The 19,504-nt window shown below is 45.6% G+C and overlaps 1 protein-coding gene and 1 long non-coding RNA gene across 6 annotated transcripts in view; one reads left to right on the forward strand and one right to left on the reverse strand.

Moving 5' to 3' along the window:
- Positions 1-19,504, forward strand: part of KCNQ5 (potassium voltage-gated channel subfamily Q member 5) — a 451,318-nt gene that overhangs the window by 68,439 nt on the left and 363,375 nt on the right. The gene's annotated exons all lie outside the window — the stretch shown is intronic.
- The window catches only part of LOC112546439 (uncharacterized), a 31,704-nt gene that overhangs the window by 8,859 nt on the left and 3,341 nt on the right, over positions 1-19,504 (reverse strand). For 2 of the 3 annotated variants that reach the window (XR_003090135.2, XR_003090132.2), the window contains exon 2: positions 18,642-18,684. The exons of the other annotated variant lie outside the window; for it this stretch is intronic. This is a non-coding gene — a long non-coding RNA (uncharacterized LOC112546439). The remainder of the gene's footprint in view (positions 1-18,641; positions 18,685-19,504) is intronic. 3 annotated transcript variants of the gene reach the window in all.

Consider the following 19,504-nt stretch of genomic DNA (forward strand, 5'->3'; position numbering starts at 1 on the left):
AAAACAGTGGCATAATTTTTCTGCAATGAAACATTTTTAACATAGTATTATTCTACTGCATATTAAGCAGTATGTATGGTCTATACAACATTTAACAGGATTCCTGTTTGGTGGGACTGTTCTTGTTCTAAAGGGATTGTCAAGAGTTTGTAATGGATTTCAGTTTCACATAATTATAAAAGTTTTTAATGTTTATATTGCAGTACAATATGAAAACTGTAAAGTCTGTTGTCTTACTGATTTTGATAATGCATTTTGCATACTAGTCTCTAATAATTTGCTCTATAGAAAATAATTCACCAAATGAAAGCATCAATTTTGATAGGGATGCAATGGCAAAATGAGGACAAGCACATGCATGGAATGAAGCAGCAAGCCATCATTTTGATTAAACCTGAGCCTAGAGAAGGACATTATCTACTGGTCACCCATATTTCCCTCTACCAAGCATTTAATTGGTTCCAGCGTGAGGTATTACAGGGCTCTTTACCATATAGCCTGTAACTCAGAGTAGATTCTCTGAACTCCTAGCATCCTCCCTGCCCCCTCCTGTGAGGAAACAGAAGGCACAAATCGTTGGGCCACAATGTCAAACCTCAAAGGCCACAAGCTTTCATCCTCTCCCATGGGCTCAAGGCCTGTCCCCCAAATGCCAAATCTTTAACCACTGGGAATTGTTCATTTTATCCTTTTCACTGGTACTGGAAACCAGCTGCCAGTTGCAATGAATTAATAGCTGAACCCAACTACCTCAGTTAGGCACTAAGTGCATTCCTACTTAATCCAGAGTGGCTTGAAGGAGCTGCAAAGCAAAAATCTCTCTGGCTCACTGCCAGCTGGCCAGTGGCGGGGAAAAGTCCTTCCAGACACCAAACTGGCTATTTGTTAGACCCTTAGCATCTGTCAGGCCAGGTTCTCATTGTTAGATCAGGATGGGTGGGGTGGGACTGCTGAAATGGAGTGGAAAGAGGCTCCACATTTTATCCTGGGATATGAGGCATGCTGTCCAATCAGCACTTCTCCCCCTCAGCTGGCCAGTGAGAAGCAGGGAGGAGCTACCTGGAGAGAGAGGGGAAGAGCTACCTGGTATCTCACTGAATGTATCTCTACCTTGATTCTGAAACTGTTTCTCTTCAGTGCCTGCCCCATGCATTTCTTCTACCAGCTGAGGCAGATTGATGACCTGTCTGTCTTACTTTGCTTTTTTATATGGATGCTTTCCCTAACAGACCAGTGGCTGACTACAGTTGCTCTGCCCCGGGCTTCCTGGAATCAGCTGCTGATCAGTTTCAGCAGCAGCTGACTTGGGGACGCCTGGGGTTCTTAAGTTGAATCTGTATGTAAGTCAGAACTGGTGTCCAGATTCAGCGGCTGAATCTGAATGCCAGTTCCGACTTACATACAGATTCAACTTAAGAACAAACCTACAGTTCCTACCTTGTATGTAACCCGGGGACTGCCTGTATATTAATTTTATATCAGTAAATGTCAATTTTTTTGCAATTTCATGAATAATTATATTTTTATGCAAAATCTCAAACTTACAAAGTATCTGAAATTTTCAGACGCCTGTTCTATTAACCATGGTCTATACTTGTTTTTATTTCAACAAAACAAGTTATGTATCAAATACAAAAAATAAAAGTACTTTAAATTTATATTTAAATTAAGGTATTGGTGCCTACTGTCTGGAACCTAAAATATGTGTGTTGTTTGTTTTTTGTTTTTTTTGTTTTGGCTCGACAAACCATCTGAGAACCCTAGGTGGCCCTGAAAGCTATCAGTTTTCGTTTGTGTGGCCCTTGGTAGGCTTCGAGTTTGACATGCCTGGTCTAGACCATCCCTGATAGATATTCCATTATATTAATGGAGGAGGTATGGTATTCGAGTTGGAGGTTGGGTGCAGAAAGGAGCTTGGGGTAAGGGAGGGAGTTTGGGTGAAGGAGGCAGTTGTGACTTGGGGCAATGGACTGGGGTAGAGGAGATTGGAATGTGACCTAGGGCAGAGAATTGGGGTACAGGAGGGCATGCAGGGATTTGGTTGTGAGCTAGGGCGGGAGGGGACTATGATTTAGGGCAGGGGATTGGGATGTTGGTTCTGAGAGGGGATATGAGTACAGGAGGGGGCAGAGGATTGGGGAAGAGGGACTGGGGTGCCAGAGGTAAGCTCTGCCAGTTGACTTACCAGCCAGCAGTAGTTCCTGAATCAGCCTCCCTGCCTGCCCTTGCCCCTCCACAGGCTGCAGCCATTTGCTCTGGAGCTCTTGTGCTTCATGGCAGCCTGTTATTGAAACAGGCAGCTTCCGTTGACCAGTTTCTGGCCAGAAACCAGTCAATGGGATTGTGCTGGGGAACAGCTCTCAAAGCTTCCCCCCTCTCCTCCAGACTCAGTTTTAAAAGAAAAACCATCCCACAGCCATGGGTCTGAGCAGTGTGGGACAAGGCAAGCGGGGACATATCTTGCCCTACGTCTGATCTAGAATTTGCAAATTCAGATTGCAGGGGGCGATTGCGTAGGACTTCTCTCCATTTTGAGCAAGTGTCTCCCAAGTGTCAACATCAATGTTGCCCTTCTTTAAGTTATTCTTTAGCAAGTTCTTACAATGCTTCCATTGCGGTACCCTTCTTTCAGCTGAGAAAACAGGACCTGTTTTGGGAGGTGATGGTCTGGCATGCGAACATGACAGATGATCATTGCCTCAATACTGAACTAACATTAGTGTTCTGGAAGAGGCATGATCATCTGTCTTCCCATTTGATCTTCAAGATGTTGAAGAGGCAGCATTTATAATACCCCTCACGGACTTTTAAGCGATGGGTGTAGATTGTCCAGGTTTCAGACCCGTCCAATAGAGCTGGGGGAATGATGTCTTGATAGACAAGAAGTTTGGCGTCTGTTCGAATGTTGTGATCTTCAGAAACCCTGCGCTGTAAATGTGCAAAGGCTGCATGGGCACAGCTCAGACGGTGTTGGATTTCTACATCAATATCTGTCTTGGATGAAAGATAACTACCAAGGTAGAGAAAATGATCGACATTCTCCAGTCCCTGTCCATTGACTTTATTATGTGGAGGCATGGCAAGAGCTGATGGAGCACCCATTTATTCTCTTTACTCCTTTAAAAATGCAAGGCATTCCCTTATGATCTCCTTGTTGCTTCTATGATCAAACTGTAATTTTCCATATCTCCTCACCAACATCTAGCCCTCTGTTAAGGTGCCTTTTTATGCTTACCTGTGGGCTTCTGTCACCTACCCCCCTTTGAATTATATTAAGGTGATGTACCTATCTCATATGTAAGGGATCTTGAAAGGTCATTGGGGCCAGTCCTCTGCCTTCATAGCAGGCCCAAGTACCATCCCTGACATATTTGCCCCAGATCCCTAAATGGCCCCCCTTAAGGATTGAATTCACAACTCTGGGTTTAGTAGACCAATGCTCAAACCACTGAGCTATCCCTCTCCCCTTCTTACTAGATTGGTGAATCTGTGAGCAAAAATGCTCTCCTTTATCTTGGTCAGAGGGACCACATCACTTCAAGCAGACCTCTTTCCTGGCATACCATACCATAGTCAAAAAAGCTAAAGCGCTCCTGTTGACACCATATATATAACTATGCATTCATCTTGAGGATGTGCATGTCCCTTCCTGGGCCTTTATTCTCAACTGGGATGGATGAGAACAGAACCTGTGCCCCTGACTCCTTCATCCTCCTTTCCACAGCTCTATAGTCACTGCTGATCAGGTAGTATTGCTAGTGTCCATGACAATGAGAAGCATGAGGTAATGATTAGAGGGCTGCACCCTCTGTAGTTCTTGGAAATGGTTTCCAGGCATGCAACATGAGTCCTGGAACATCATGTCAAGTTGGTAGATGGATGCCTCCTTCTGCCTCAGACGAGAGTCCCTTTCTCCTCCTGCAGCTCTCTTATCTGCTTCCTGAGGGGCTCAACCAGCAGACACCTCAGACTGAGTGATTCCCTCTGCTTGGCTTCTGTCAGCAGGGTTAGGCAGGCCATATTCCCATCAAGTCAAGTGCAGGGCCTGGCTGGACATCTCCAGGATCTGGATGCCAATTTAATGGGGGCCCCCACGGTACAGGCAAAGAAAGAGCTAACATTGGTGTTGACTACACACCACTTCCTCCAAATTATGGAAAGGGGAGGGGGTGCAGAAATCACTCAATCCTACTTCGCTGCCTTCCTCTGCTTGCAAATTCAGCTGATTTAACTCCCTTAGTCTCCCAGATACCTACATATCACACATCATATGGCCCCTTAATGTATTTCTTTTATTATAACATCATGGCAAGGGGATTTTAGTTTAGCTGGAATACATATTTCAACCTTAACAACTTTCTTTAGTCAGCCATGAGTTTCTGAAAAACTATTCTATGCATAATGAGAGAGTGGCACGCAGCTACATAATACGTTTTCTTTGTATGCTTTTTGGCAGAAGCATAATCTGTGTAGAAAAGATTGTGCCATCTGTTCACTGAGACTTGCCTGCTTGCAATATGAAGGTTACATGGTGTTTTTTACTTTCACATCAGGTTGCTAACTATCAAGTTACAAAGCTGTTGCTTTATGGTACTGCTAAAGAGAAGATAATCTGCATAGGTGTCTAATATTACAGGAAGCTGAAATATCACCCACACGACTTATAACAACTTAATTGCTATTGTAATACTACTTTCATTTCCTGATGTATGAATTGATTGGAATGACCTATCCCCTAAAACTGTGTACATCAGTCTAAGAATATTTAGTTCTTAATCCTGGATATGCTAATGATCATGCTTATTTTTATTTTCATTATGTAAAATTTTGGGGCGGATTGTTGTGTTTTCTGATCTGCATTTTAATTTTTGAGCTAATGTTAGTGTTGCCTACTCCCCAAATGCATCAGAGAGGTGATTTTTTTGGTCTCTGGTGCAGGAATTCTCTCCCCCACATCTGCTTGTCCACTGCCGTACAATTAGTCCCATTCTAAACCCTCATATTAGCACTGTCCCCTCTATCACCATGCCATCAGTTCTATCCCCAGCTTCAACTGTGCTCTTCTTAGACTTCTTCACCTCCTTTTCCAGGCCAGGTGTTGCAGGGAGAAGAGACATTACCTTGTCACCATTGGTTTCAGGGGGACTTGAGACAGGAGAGAGCAGAGACACCTGAACTGCTGGGCTGTTCAGCTCTGTTGTTGCCTCAGCACTACTGTAACAGTAGCTGATATTAGGGGTGGAAGGTGGCTCTTCCTGTAGCAGCTCTGATTGGTTGATCAGCTATAATAGAAAGTCCAGGCAGGCAGCTGTTAGTGGGGTTTTCCTCCAGATAGGGTTTGAATTTGCTAAAGTGCTGGAGTTTTTCAGTCATTGTCAGATGGGGTTCAGCCCAGGCCAATATTTCATCACTTATGAACAAATCACGAGGGCTGGCAACACTGAATTTAATTGCTGATAGGGTATGAAATCATACAACCCAAACGAGAGGAGAAGAGTGTGACAGGAAATACCAGCAGTTTTCCTTCAAATCCCTATTTAATATTAGCACAAAGACAGGAGCAGTAGTGGTGAGTTGCTGGAAAAGACTCCTGAAACCCAGTGATAAATGTCACCACCAAACTGAAAGAAGAGTAGAATTTACTTCCTTGGCCTGTGATGGAGTTCACTCCTAGCTGCTGTGGCAGAGTCCCAGACCCTTGCTCAGTCCGGCAGTCTCAGGACTGCACCACTGGCCCCGCTTGCCCTTGGCAGGGTTTGAACTCTTGTCCCTCAGCAAACAAAAGGGCTTGAGGGCAGGTGCCCCCACGTCAGCCTGGGATGCAAAAATAATCGGCCAGGGAAAAAGGAGCCAGAAGCCCCCCATTGGAGCTCCTCCCACTTCTGTCTCTGGCAATGCTACTGTTACTTTTCTCTGTTTGTTTGTTTGTCTGCTCTGCTCTGCTCTGCTCTGCTCTGCTCTTGCTCGACTTCTTCTCCCGGTCTCCTTCCCCTGTCTTGCAGGGGAGGACTCTTTTCAAAAAGCTTTGTGGCAGTCTGAAGTGAGATCAGCTGGACCTGATTGATTTACTGCAACCCTGTCTCCCCTGCTCCTGATTAGCCTGGGTTGTTGCTGCCTTCCAGAATTGCCCCTCTCCCCACTGCAGTCCTCCAGCCTGACCCTGTCACACTAGATAATGTATAATCATTCCAGTAAAAAATGATTTATCCTTTAGCTTTTTGCTGAGCAATATTTTTGCCTTTTGAATGCATGAAATTGTATTTTGTGATGGGTATTTTCAAAGTAATGTCCCAGTAGGAGAAGATAACCCAGACTTCCCTTTAATCCTTTTGCATGTTCACACCATGTTTCAAATTAAAACACAACAAAACAGATTTTTGTTCTGTATTGTCAAAATCAAAATACTCCAAGGATAAAATATAGGTGATTCTAGCAGATAGTCTTAATGTAAGTTTCTTTGCCTGTTGATGCTGCCATCTTTCTTTAAAAGCGACGAGGAGTCCTGTGGCACCTTATAGACTAACTGAAGTGTAGGAGTATAAGCTTTCGTGGGCAAAGACCCACTTCGTCAGATGCATGTGACGAAGTGGGTCTTTGCCCACGAAAGCTTATGCTCCTACACTTCAGTTAGTCTATAAGGTGCCACAGGACTCCTCGTCGCTTTTGCAGATTCAGACTAACACGGCTACCCCTCTGATACTTGCCATCTTTCTTTAGATATACTTGTAAAAGTACATTTGTTACTTGACAACTTGTAACCTGGGATGTTGGTGTGGTGTGTAGAGATTGCTGCCACCCTATTGACCAATATTATCTCATTGTTTATTTGTACTCTGCCCACATCCTGCTGCCATCTCTGGTGTTATGCTTACATTATAAGCCACTGAAGGCAGAGACCATCTTTTTGTTCGGCGTTTTTACAGTGCATAGCACTATGGGGTTCTGGTCCAATGCTTAGATCTCCTCGGTGCAATGGTAATACTACTAAGAAGGAAGGAAGTCAGCAGAGACTTGTACGAAGTAGCCCAGGGCGGGATATTATAGTCTGTGGCTCTCAGTATGTTGCAGTGGGACTCCCTGCTGAGAGCAATGGACTGTGCCATGCTAAAAGGGTCCTGGGCTGGGACCTGTTTGAGTAGGGAGGGCCAGGTTCCCTCTACCAATTCTTCAATCCCTGAGCTGAGGGGTGGAACATCCTTTTATTATTGACTCTGGCTGCTAGGCCTCACTGCCCTGGTGAGAGGGATGTTTCCTAGAGACTGGCTGCTAGGCTGCACTGCCCTGGTAAAAAGGGACTTTGACAAGAGGCTCCGACTGCTAGGCTACTACACTATCCAGAGGAGTGGTGTTTACTAGAGAGTCCGTCAGCTAGTCCACACTGCCCCAGATAGGAGTAGCTCAGGTGTATAATCACAGTTGCCTGGCAAGATATGCAGGGTTGGTTATGGTCCAGGGACACAGCAGCTCCTTGTGGGAGAGAGGTGAGTGTGTCACCCCAAAATACTAGCTCAAATAAAAAACACATCACATCTCAAAGCGAGCAACACAAAATGCAGGTGTGGGAAAAAACACATGCTTACATGCAGAGACAAGACGACAACACAAAATGCAGGTGTGGGAAAAGCACATACCCACATGCAGAGGCAAGACATTGTATCCTGTATCTGGATGCCAAAGCTGAAAAAAACATAATAATCTTGCAGCTTTTTTTATATCTAAGCTACAAAGCAACACAAATATGAGTGTAAAGCATTACACACACCTAACATAAACAAGATCAGGGCCTGGGGGGTGAGAGGGTTTGAGAAGTCTCTTTTGTGGTGCCTAGAAGGAACTGCCAATAACTTTGAACAGCTCGTGGGAGGGCTCTTGTACTCACATTTTAAGGTGAAAGTTGCTAACAACTAGTGATGAAACACCAGTCATAAATGTAATATAAAAGGGCCTGCTAATTTCCGGAGAGGGAGGCAAACTGAAATCTAAAGAATAAATGAGGTCCACTTTTGGTTCTGAATTGGCTCCAAATTGGGGCAATTTTCTGGATCCAGTTCAGATGCAGGCATAATGGCAGAAACTTAATGGGTACGTCTACACTACAGCGCTAATTCGAACTAACTAAGCTAATTCGAACTAACGCATCTAGAACTAAAAACTAGTTCGAATTAGCGTTTTGCTAATTCGAACTAGCGCGTCCATATTAAGTGGACCCTGAACCAGGCTTAAGGATGGCCGGAAGCAGTGCCGGCAGGGCATCAGAGGAGGACTTATAGCGTGGAGATGCTGTCTCAGGCTAGCCGAGGGCTGTGCTTAAAGGGTCCCGACCCCCACCCCAGACAGTTCTCAGGGTGCCCCGCTTGCAAAGCAGTCCTGGCTTGGATTGCCTGGAGTACCCACACTGGGCACATCATAGCACTCGGCTATCAGACTGGCTGCACTTGCCGCAGGCTGCCATCTGGGGAGAGGGGACAATTGGGGGGCTGCAGGAGAGCTTCCACCCCCAGAAGCCCGCAGAGCCAGCCCAGTCCTCCCCATCGGGGGCGCGTAACCCATTCCTCCCTCACCTCCTTCCACTTACCCTTCCCTAGCCCCTCTTTTTGATGTACAAAATAAAGGACAATTGTGTTCAAAAATGGAATCTGTCTTTATTGAACAAAACTGGGGGAGACTGGGAAAAGAAGGTGGGAGAGGGGAAGAGAGAGGCTGGGAGAGGGGAGGGCAACTAAAATGATCAGGGGTTGGGAACAGGTCCCATATGAAGAGATGCTAAAGAGACTGGGACTTTTCATCTTAGAAAAGAGGAGACAGAGGGGGGACAGGATAGAGGTCTCTAAAAGCAGGAGTTGGGTGGAGAGGGTGCATACAGAAAAGTTCTTCATTAGTTCCCATAAAGAAGGACTAGAGGACACCAAAGGAAAGGAATGGGTAACAAGCTTCAAACTAGTAACAGAAAGTTCTTCACAAAGCAAAGAGTCAACCTGTGGAACTCCTTGCTGCAGGAGGCTGTGAAGGCTAGAACTAGAACAGAGTTTAAAGGCACGTGAGATCAAGTCATGGAGGTTGGGTCCATGGAGTGCTATTAGCCAGGGGGTAGGAGTGGTGTTCCTGCCCAAGGTTTGTGGAAGGCTGGAGAGGGATGGCATGAGACAAATGGCTTGGTCACTGTCTTCGGTCCATCCCCTCCAGGGTCCCTAGGGTTGGCCGCTGTCGGCAGACAGTCTACTGGGCTAGATGGACCTTTGGTCTGACCCAGGACGGCCATTGTAAGCTCAGGGCTCAGGGTCGGGGGTCTCAGTGGACCACCTTGATTTTCATGCACACCTGCGCCTGGGTGGCCGGGCTGGCAACTCTCCTGCCCTAGACGGCCACTTTCCTGTGCCTAGTGCGGAGGTTGTGGACGAGGTCCACGATGTCCGCACTAGCCCAGGCGGATGCTCGCCTCTTGCGGTCCCGGGCAAGCTCCCGGGAGCTGCCAGCCTGGTCCCAGGAAGAGGGGGAGGGCTGGGGGGCATCGGGTGGGTGGCTCGAGCCGTGCCAGGTACAGGGTCTGCTGGCTGGGTGCTGGCAGGCTTGCACCTGGCACGGGCACCGTAGCCAGCCCGTGCCCCTTTAAGGGGTCCGGGGCCGGGAGGGGGGCAGACGAGTTTCCCTGGTATTGGCCAGAGTGGCCACCAGGGAAACCTGGGGAGGGCTAGCCTCCCACTAGTTCGAATTAAGGGTCTATACAGCCCTTAATTCGAACAAGTAAGTTCGAACTAGACTTAATCCTCGTGGAATGAGGTTTACCTAGTTCGAACTAAGCGCTCCGTTAGTTCTAATTAAATTTGAACTAATGGAGCGCTAGTGTAGCGCCTATGAAAGTTGTAGTGTAGACATACCTATAGAGAATAGATGATTTTGCTTTATTTCCATTTTTGGGAGGGGTGACTAGATCTTGAGACAATATTTTGGAGCCATCAAATCCTGTTTTATCCTTCATTCAATCTCAGTGTCCAAAATTGAAGCCCTAAACATAATCCAGAGCTGTTCTTTCCTGGATCCAAATGCTGTTATGTTGTGGAGGGCAGTGGTTGTGGGGAGAGAGGTGGGTTGGTGGGCACTGATTCCTCCTGATACAGAGGCAGCAAGGGTGTGTGTGAAACTTTTACGATTAATCGACGAGGTTAGGCTTATCAGTTAATCGTGTAAATGGCTACAGGCTAACAACCCTAGGTGAAGTAGATATGCTGGAGGGTAGGAATAGGGTCCAGAGTGACCTACAGAAATCTGACGAGGGTCAAGTACAGAATCCTGCACTTGTGACAGAAGAATCCCAAGCTCTGCTAAAGGCTGGGCATTGAACTGACTCAGTGGAAGTTCTGCAGAAAAGGAGCTGGGGATAACAGTAGATGAGAAATGAGTGAGTGTGCTCTTATTGTCAAGAATGCGAATGGCATATTCCACTGCATTAGTAGGAACATTGCTAGCAGATCAAAGGAAGTGACTGTTCCTTTCTGTTCCACACATGTAAGACCACATCTGAAATATTGCATCCAGTTTTGGGTCCTCCACTGCCGAAAGGATGTGCAGAAATTGGAGAGTCCAGCAGAGGGCAACAAAAATGATTAGGTTGTTGGAGAACATGACTTGGGAGGAGAGGCTAAGAGACCTAGGCTTATATTGTCTGCAGAAGAGAGGAACGAAAGGGGTGTATTTTATAGCAATCAGCCTTCAACTACCTGAAGCAGGGTTCCAAAGAGGATGGAGACAGACTATTTTCAGTGGTCACAGGTGACAGAATGAGAAGCAATGGTCTCAAGTAGCAATGTGGGAAGTTTAAATTGGATAGTAGGAAAAACTATTTCACTAGCGAAGCACTGGACTAGGTTACCTAAGGAGGTGGTTGAAGCTCCAGCCTTAGAGGTTTTTAAGGCCAGGCTTGATAAAACTGTGTCTGGAATGATTTAGTTGGGGTTAGTCCTGCTTTGAGCATGGAGGGGGGGAGGGTGGACTGGATGACCACCTGACGTCTTTTTTATTCTGTACATCAGGTAAACTAAAATTACATGTAGGCAGCAAAGTAAAGTTAATGGACTTGATTCCTTAGGCTAGCATTTTTCCAACATGATATCTATTGTAATAATTTAGTAGGTCAAGAATATTATCTAAATTTCTACCTCCCACACAACATTAATGAAGATTTCTTTCTATTCTTTGGTTTGAAGGAATTTCAGACTGTAAATAACACTCATTTTAGAAACTTGTCATATAGAGTTTGCACTACAAACCAATTAAATACTTTTATAGTGCTGCCAAGTTAGCAAGTATTGAGAATCTCCTGAAATTAATCATTTACAACAGAAAGAAAAAATGAAATTTCAGCTGTTCCAGCAGTCTAGTGATACCACAGTGTTCATTGTTTTATGGGAATCCAATACTAAACTTAGATATGAGCTTCTAAAATCAAGAGCTGGGAATACTGAGGAGACTGCATGCTCAGCTGAAACCGTCAGTAGCGACTGATTCTTGCAGAAGTCAGAAGGAATGCTATTGATACATTTTTAGGAGTGTGCTATAGCAAATTTGCTTCTCCTAGAAAGATGTATTCTATAATTGATATTTGTGAAAAGCTGTGAATAAACAGGAAATCCATTAGGTGGTCAGAGTAAAAAAGAATAATGCAGTTATTTTTTCCCAAAAGTAACTTGTGGAATCTGAGTGTTTCCTGCTCTTACTGCATGATATTATTAATATTCCCATGTTTGAAGGTGACTTATTAATTGAATCATTCAGTAACACCACCAGCACAAGGAAGGAATGTGATTTACACAGAAAGTATCTTTTAAGAAGGTTTAATTCTATTCCCTAGTTTTTCTGTGTGGGCTGGGTTTTAATGTTGTTTATGCATGAATATAGGTAGTAGGTTATATTGCAGGAAACACCTATATTATAGTCCTTCACTATGGTAGATATCCAGCTAGACAACAATGCATAGACTATGTTGCCAAATCAGAGGAGAAAGCTGTTAATAACATGTATTAGGGCCATATGGGATATTATATCTTGCCTGCAGGACTTGGGAGAAAGTTATTTTGTTCTTGTGTACTTATCTGTCATGGTTAAACATTTTCATAAAATCCTGCAGTTTTACAGTAAGTGAGATTAAGGGATTATTTTAGATAGAACTCAGTGTGGAACTGGTGGTAGGTTTTTTTAATACTTTAAGATGTTAGAAAGTACTTCAAATTGAATGTAAGAATTTTATTTGCTTCTGTTGCTGAGAAGTAGTTCAAATAGTAAGGACAAATGTTTAAAGCACAAAGAAAAGGTAGTATACAGTTTTTACTATGGTCTCATTCCTGTTGAGATTTAAGCATGTGTTAAACAAGACACAGAAAGATAGGGTTGCCAGCTTTGTTTGGATGTATTCCTAGAAGTTTCATCAGATGACAGAACCTTTAATTAAAGATTAATCTTTAATTCCTGCAGACTCCAGGGCAACTCTACTGAGGGAGCAGTCCTATTGACTAAAGTGGGATTGCTGCCTGTGTGTAAAATTAAATGTATATAGACCTTTGCGGAGATCAAGGCCTAAAATAAGTCACAAAGGAAAAGAGTTGAATTCTGTGGAGGTTAACTATATACAGGCAGTCCCCGGGTTATGTACAAAATAGGGACTGTAGGTTTGTTCTTAAGTTGAATCTGTATGTAAGTCGGAACTGGCGTCAGCCGCTGCTGAAACTGATGAGTTTCAACCTCGGCTGAATCTGGACGCCAGTTCTGACTTACATACAGATTCAACTTAAGAAACCCAGGCGTCCCCAAGTCAGCTGCTGCTGAAACTGATCAGTGGCTGATTCCAGGAAGCCTGGGGCAGAGCAACTCTGCCTCGGGCTTCCTGTAGTCAGCCGCTGGTCAGTTTCAGCAGCGGCTGACTTGGGGACGCCTGGGGCAGAGCAGCTGGGGTGCTGCTGGGTTGCTCCAGTAGCGCGGCTCCTTGGCGCTACTGGAGCAACCCAGCAGCACCCCAGCTGCTCTGCCCCAGGCGTCCTGATTCAGCCACTGCTGAAACTGACCAGCAGCAGCTGAATCAGGATGCCTGGGGCAGAGCAGCTGGGGTGCTGCCGGGTTGGTCCGGAGCGGCGCTGCGGGACCAACACGGCAGCCCCCAGCTGCTCTACCCCAGGGGTAGGCAAGAAAAGCATGGTCTGCTGGGGGGGTGGGCACTAGCTACACCCCACCCCCAGCAGACCAGGGAGACGGGGGTGGCGGGACCGCCCAAATCCTCCACGGCTTTGCTCCGTCTCCCTGGTCTGCTGACCAGGGAGACAGGGAGCAAAGCCGCGGAGCACGCCCGCAGGGGGACAGCTCGAGCACCCGGGCTGTCCCGCTGCGGGCGTGCTCCAAGGCTTTGCTCCCCGTCTCCCTGCAGACCAGAGAGACGGAGAGCAGCTTTTCTTGCCCTGGAGGACGGGGGCGGCGGACCGCGGCGCATCTGGGCGTCCCGCCACTCCTGTCCCCCGGGGCGAGTAAAGCCCCGTTCGTAACTGCGGATCCAACATAAGTCGGATCCGCGTAACTCGGGGACTGCCTATAGTCAGTGACTAGACATATATTAAAATCTAGGTAGTAGAAATAGAGATGCAGAGGGCAATACTACCTGATAGCCAGGATCTTTCAGAGATTCATGGGAAATCCAAGATGTATGAGTTTGTTTTTATTTTATAAAAATTATATACATTTGTTTAGGCTTTTAAAGAGATTATCAGCCTTAGAATATTCATTCTTAACAAATAGGTAATCCTGCGGTTTATATTCTTGTGGAGATTTTGATTGTTTAGTAGAGAGAGAGGAAACTGTTGCAGCCTTTTTGCAGGTTTTGCTGGTTACCTTATATTATAATTGAAAATCAGAATGTTTTAGGTATGCATACTTTCATTTATAAATAAGTGATCTCTTTACTGTCATTAAATGGGAATTACTCCTAATGTGAGCAGTCTATATTTTCTGAGACGTCCAGTAGGTGAGATTTGTCCCAGTTTGCATGATAATCCTGACAGCATACCGAATTTATCAATCAGACATAGAAGCCAATGGACTGAGTTGGTAGGATCTTTTGGTATAATGAGTGCCATCAGCATACATACTCCTTTTTTATATATTTTTTTCAAACAGGCTTTTATTTTTTTAAATCTCTCAATGGTTGTTTTCCTTGGAAACACTTGCCTGCAACTGAGCTTAATTTTTGAATACAAAGCTAGAATGTGCTGGATACTTTATTTTCAGTTTACTCCAGTAATAAATGTGATTAGTTGTAAAAGAAATGCACATACCGTATTTTCCGGCGTATAAGACGACTTTTTATGCTAAAAAACATCCCCCAAAAATCGAGGGTCGTCTTATACGCCGGGGCTTTTCTCGCCCTGGAGGGCACAGACTGCGGGACCTCGCGGTCCTGCCGCCCGTGTACTCCGGGGCGAGAAAAGCTGCTCCGCGTCTCCCTGGTCTGTAGACCAGGAAGATGCGGAGCAAAGCCGCGGAGGGGCTCCGGCAGCGGGGCAGCCCAGGCGCGCCTGGGCTGGCTTGCTGCCCGAACCCCTCCGCGGCTTTGCGAAGCCTCGGGAGAAGCCAGCAGCAGGGCAGCCCAGGCACGCCGCAGCTGTCCCGCTGCCGGCGTCCTCAGAGGCTTTGCTCCCGGTGTCCCTGGTCTGCTGGAGATGGTCCCCAGCAGACCAGAGGCACCGGGAGCAAAGCCGCAGCCATGGCAGGGTCCCGTGCCTCTGAGGCTTTGCCAGAGCAAAGCCTCAGAAGCGCGGCACCCCGCCGCCGCTTCGGCTTTGCTCCCGGTGCCCCTGGTCTGCTGGGGACCGTCTCCAGCAGACCAGGGACACTGGGAGCAAAGCCGGGGAGGCGGAAGGGCACTGGGGCGCTGCCGGTTGGCCTCTTAAGGGGGGGTAGTCTTATACAGCGAGTATAAGACGAAAACCTATCTTTGAACTAGAAAATTAGGGGGTCGTCTTATACGCCCTGTCGCCTTATACGCCGGAAAATACGGTAGTTGCAAAGCAAAGGGTTTGATATTTCATACCAAACACTGAAAAAGTCTTTAAAATACACTTGCCATAGTAATAGAAATTTCACAGCTTTCATGTCATGCATTGTTAGATATTTTGCGATAAAATATTAGTTACACTTGTGATAATGTATTAATTTATTAAATATAGTTTGAACTAAATTTTACCAAGATAACTCACATCAACATCATGATTTGACAAGGAAAGATTAGAGTTAAAAGCTTTGTACCTGAAAATCTTGCAATGACCACTAGTGAACGACTTGGTACATATGTTACACGAGGATTAGTAAATAACAGAAACCAAGTTGGTACTTGTATAGTACAGCAGAACTTCATAGTTATAAAACCAGAGTTATGAACAAAGACACCTCATGTGGAACTGAAAGTAGTCAAACAGGTGGTGGCAGAGACCCTCAAAAATGCAAATACAGTACCGTACTGTGTTAAATGTAAATTACTAAAAAGTAAAAGGAAAGCTGCATTTTTCTTCTACATAGTAACATTTCAAAGCTGTATTAAGTCAATGTGCAGTTACGAACTTTTGAAAGAACAACCATAATGTTTTATTCAGTGTTATGAACATTTCAGAGTTGCGAACAATCTCCATTTCTGAGGTGCTTGTAACTCTGCGGATCTACTGTTTAAGAGTATTTTAAACTGGGGAATAAGGAACTGATGATAGGGCTATAGCAGTGATGGGCAACCAGAACTATTGAGTGGGCCACATGAGTGGTCCTCCTTCCATTTAGTGGGCTGCATAACCAGTGGTGGGCAACCTGCAGCCCACTGGGATTCTACATGTTTGGATGCCAGAGTATTCAGTGCTCACAACATTACTGTGGCTTGCTTAGCTCTTCACAACTGCTGTGAAGCCACAGGTAAGCTATTTCCCTCTGAATGGATCTAGGAATGTGAGGGGATGCTGGATCAGTGCCTTTACCCAAAAAGTGCAGATACTGCTGAGTAGGGATGTAAGAGAGGCAGCAAGGAGGGAAGAAGGAGCCCGTGATGCGGGGAGCCAGCTTAAAAGCCAGTTCCCCCCCAGCACAGTCTCTGCTCTCTCCTGCCGCCTCTATGAGCAGAGGGAGTGGGCAGAGGAGACTGCTCTGGCAGCAGCCCATGGCCGCAGGAGGTCCCAGTGGGAAGTTGAGACCCCCATGGACAGGGGCTGCTACTGGCTGGTCAGGCAGCCCCACTCAGTCCTAGCTCACGCCAGGAGCAAACCCTGCTACGGCTCTGCAATTTAAAAGGCAGAAGGAGTTGGGCATCCTGCCCCCTGGCTGCTACTGCGTTTTAAACTGCAGAGCCCCAGCAGGGTTTGGTCCCCACCCAGTGCAAGGAGGGACTGAGCCGGCTCACATAGCTCCTAAATTTAACCTACGTTTAATATCCCTGATGTTGAAGAAATTGGTTGCACCCAGACAGCAGAAATCAGGGATACAGTGTGAGAATACAAAGTATTCCTAGGAGAGAATAGTGGTTCTCTTATTTTGGGGAGAGCAGTCAGAGACATTCTTATCCATATGCTGTTGTGTTCTGCACCCAAAAATGTGGGGCACCACTAGGTCTTCATGTCGACTCACCTATCTCTTCCTATTCCTGTTCTCCGAAGAGGAGCTATTTAACTTAAAAGTGAAAAATATTGCCATATCAATTAACGGAACATTGAACCTGTGAAAGAGCCATTCCGGTGGTAATGAAGCCATTTAACAGGTGTTTGCCCATCCGTACGAGCAGTATACTGTCAGTTTCTGAATTTACTGTGTTAGTCTATAGGACCTTAGTTTAAAATTTGTTTAAAAAATATTTCACTAGCGTGTTGCTGAAGATTATAAAATCACACCCCTAAAAAATCATCCCTCACTGTGGCACAGGGACAGGGAAATCGTTCATACCCAACACAGTGCCCCTATTGTTGCATATCCACTGGCCCTACGTTCTCCTTTATCCTTCTTTGCATGCTTACACTTCACTTGGCAGTGGGGGAGGGAAAGGAGGTTCGCACTGAAATGAGGCGGAGGTGAAAGAAAGGTGGCTATATGGGGGTTAGTTGCCCAGCCCAGGGCTCGTGAATTCTGAATGCAAGGGCCACCCCGATATTGCAGTTGTCCAAGCTCCTGCTGTAATTGAGGTTGTCGCAGGGTGATCGTGCCATGGTGTGAGGGAGGCAGGTGTGCTCTTTCAGTCATTGTAGAAGGAGTTGATGAAGCAGATCTCTCTATTGAGTTCTGTCCTCCTCCTTTTGCCACCATTCCTGTGCCCTCACTGAAACTTGTCTTCCAGCTAGGCAGTGAGCCTCAGCTTTTTCTCTTGGCTGTCAGCAGGCTGCTGTTCCAGGTTTTTGTCCCTCTTCTTCTGACACCGGACCAGCTAGCCTGTTCTCTCAAGAGGACATAAGTTTGTCATGGAAATGGCGCCTTTTGGAACGCTCCATCAGGAGACATTGGGCCAGGGATTGAGTTCCAAAAGAACAGCAGGCAGTAGAGGTTCATAATGGATAAGAAACAGAGGTATTGCTTTAAAGTAGCTCTGTAGAGGAGCATAACATTCATTATTGTACTATTTCAAGAACATAAAAAGTAACAAAGTTCTAAAGTAAACCCACACACATCATAAAGGAGATGCTTCAGTCCTCATACTTCTCCAAACACAGCCTTGTTTATCAGAGTTAGAGAAGTTTAGAGGCAATGTTAAGTTTAAAGTCTTTCCTCTGTTTCATAGAATTTCCCATTTACAATTACCATGGGGAAGAATGTGTACATAAGCAAAAGGCTGGTTACTTCAGGCCATCCATGTATTTGAAGATATAACATTTCTTTTGGGTACCTTAAAGTCTGAGGGAGATGTTATTCCAAGCTGCTACCGGGAAATGTTCAGTGTATCCAGCTGATGTATTTAAACATGTAGTGACCAAAGAGTATATTTGTGAGTGGAGTGAACTGGTCAGCATGCAGGTGGAAGTGGTGGTGGGGAAACAGAGAAAATACATCCCTCCCCACAGTGCCACTGACTATCTGGAGTTTCTGCTTCAGGAAAAGTTTCAAGCTGTCAGCAGTCAAGACTGCCTGCAGAATCCATGAGGAGAATTGATTTGCTGCTGTGTTAGCTCACACACGGCTTTTCCTGTTAATGCTGCACGCAAGCTCACTGAAAATCTGCAGCTTTCCTACACTGCTGCATGGATTACCTCTATGTGAAATGGAATAGATTTGGAAATAGTATTCTATTTCCTACATACACGCACCCTGTTCACAGTTTATACGCAGCTGCATAGACCCAGGAGGAATGTTTACAGAATGGCAATTTTTTTTATTCCTGAAAGGAAAACAAGAATGACATAGCAAATGTCTGCGACTTAACAGTAAAAATAGCACTTACAACTATGTGTGAATGTTTGAAATTCCAAGTTGTCATTTTCAACCCCATGTGGTGGGGACAGAAGAGGGAGTGAGGTCAAGGTGCTTGTGACACAATTTGCCATTAGCGGCCAAATAGTGGTAGTTGGGGATAACTAACTTTGCATGACTGCTTAAGGCAGAAATTTCTCCCAAAATAATAATTAAACTTTTAATTTGAGTCAGACACTTACTGGGCTCTGGGGGGACTTCTTTCTCCACTGAGTTCACTGCAGACTGTTTGGGGGTTGGGAAGGTAGAGAGAGAAATCAGATAGCTCTGACAAATAGAAACTGAGAATTTGCCATTGATCCTGATCTACCAGGGGACTGGTTTCATTAAGAATCACTTCATGCCTGCTGCTATCTCCCTTCAGTCCCCAGGATGGAGTTAGGGATCAGCAAGGTACTGGCCCAGCTGACCAGGTCGTCATAAAGCACTGTTGCCTCTGTGCTGAGTGCAGTGTCCAGAAACAAGTTATAGTTGTCATAAAATGTACATGTCATTGGGGAATTGCCTGAAGTGAGGTTCTTGTCCCTGGTCTTCCTATACTCATTCTTTAACCTGTTACTACACTTCCTGAACTGATCACTTGTCTAGAAAATCTGCAAGCTGCCAGCTTTTTAGCTGTTTGTTGATATGTATGGTCATCCTTGATGCTTTTGGTGAAGTCCACAGTTCTACCATCCTTGCACTAAAGAATCACCAGAATCTGGCTCACGTGACCAGGAAGGAGCTCTCTTTGCAAAAGGTTTGATTGATTCAGTCTCTGTTGCAAACCCGGAGGCTGTGTCTACACTGGGCCACTTATTCCGGAAAATCAGCCGCTTTTCCGGAATAAGCTGCGAGCTGTCTACACTGGCCCTTGAATTTCCGGAAAAGCAATGATGCTCTACTGTACAAAATCAGCCGCTATTCCGGAAAAACTATTCTGCTCCTGCTCGGGCATAAGTCCTTATTCCGGAACACTGTTCCGGAAAAGGGCCAGTGTAGACAGCCCAGTAGTCTTTTCCGGAAAAAAGCCCCGATCACGAAAATGACGTTCGGGGCTCTTTTC

The sequence above is a fragment of the Pelodiscus sinensis genome, chromosome 3, assembly GCF_049634645.1.
Source record: "Pelodiscus sinensis isolate JC-2024 chromosome 3, ASM4963464v1, whole genome shotgun sequence".
In the NCBI taxonomy this organism is placed as follows: Eukaryota; Metazoa; Chordata; order Testudines; family Trionychidae; genus Pelodiscus; species Pelodiscus sinensis.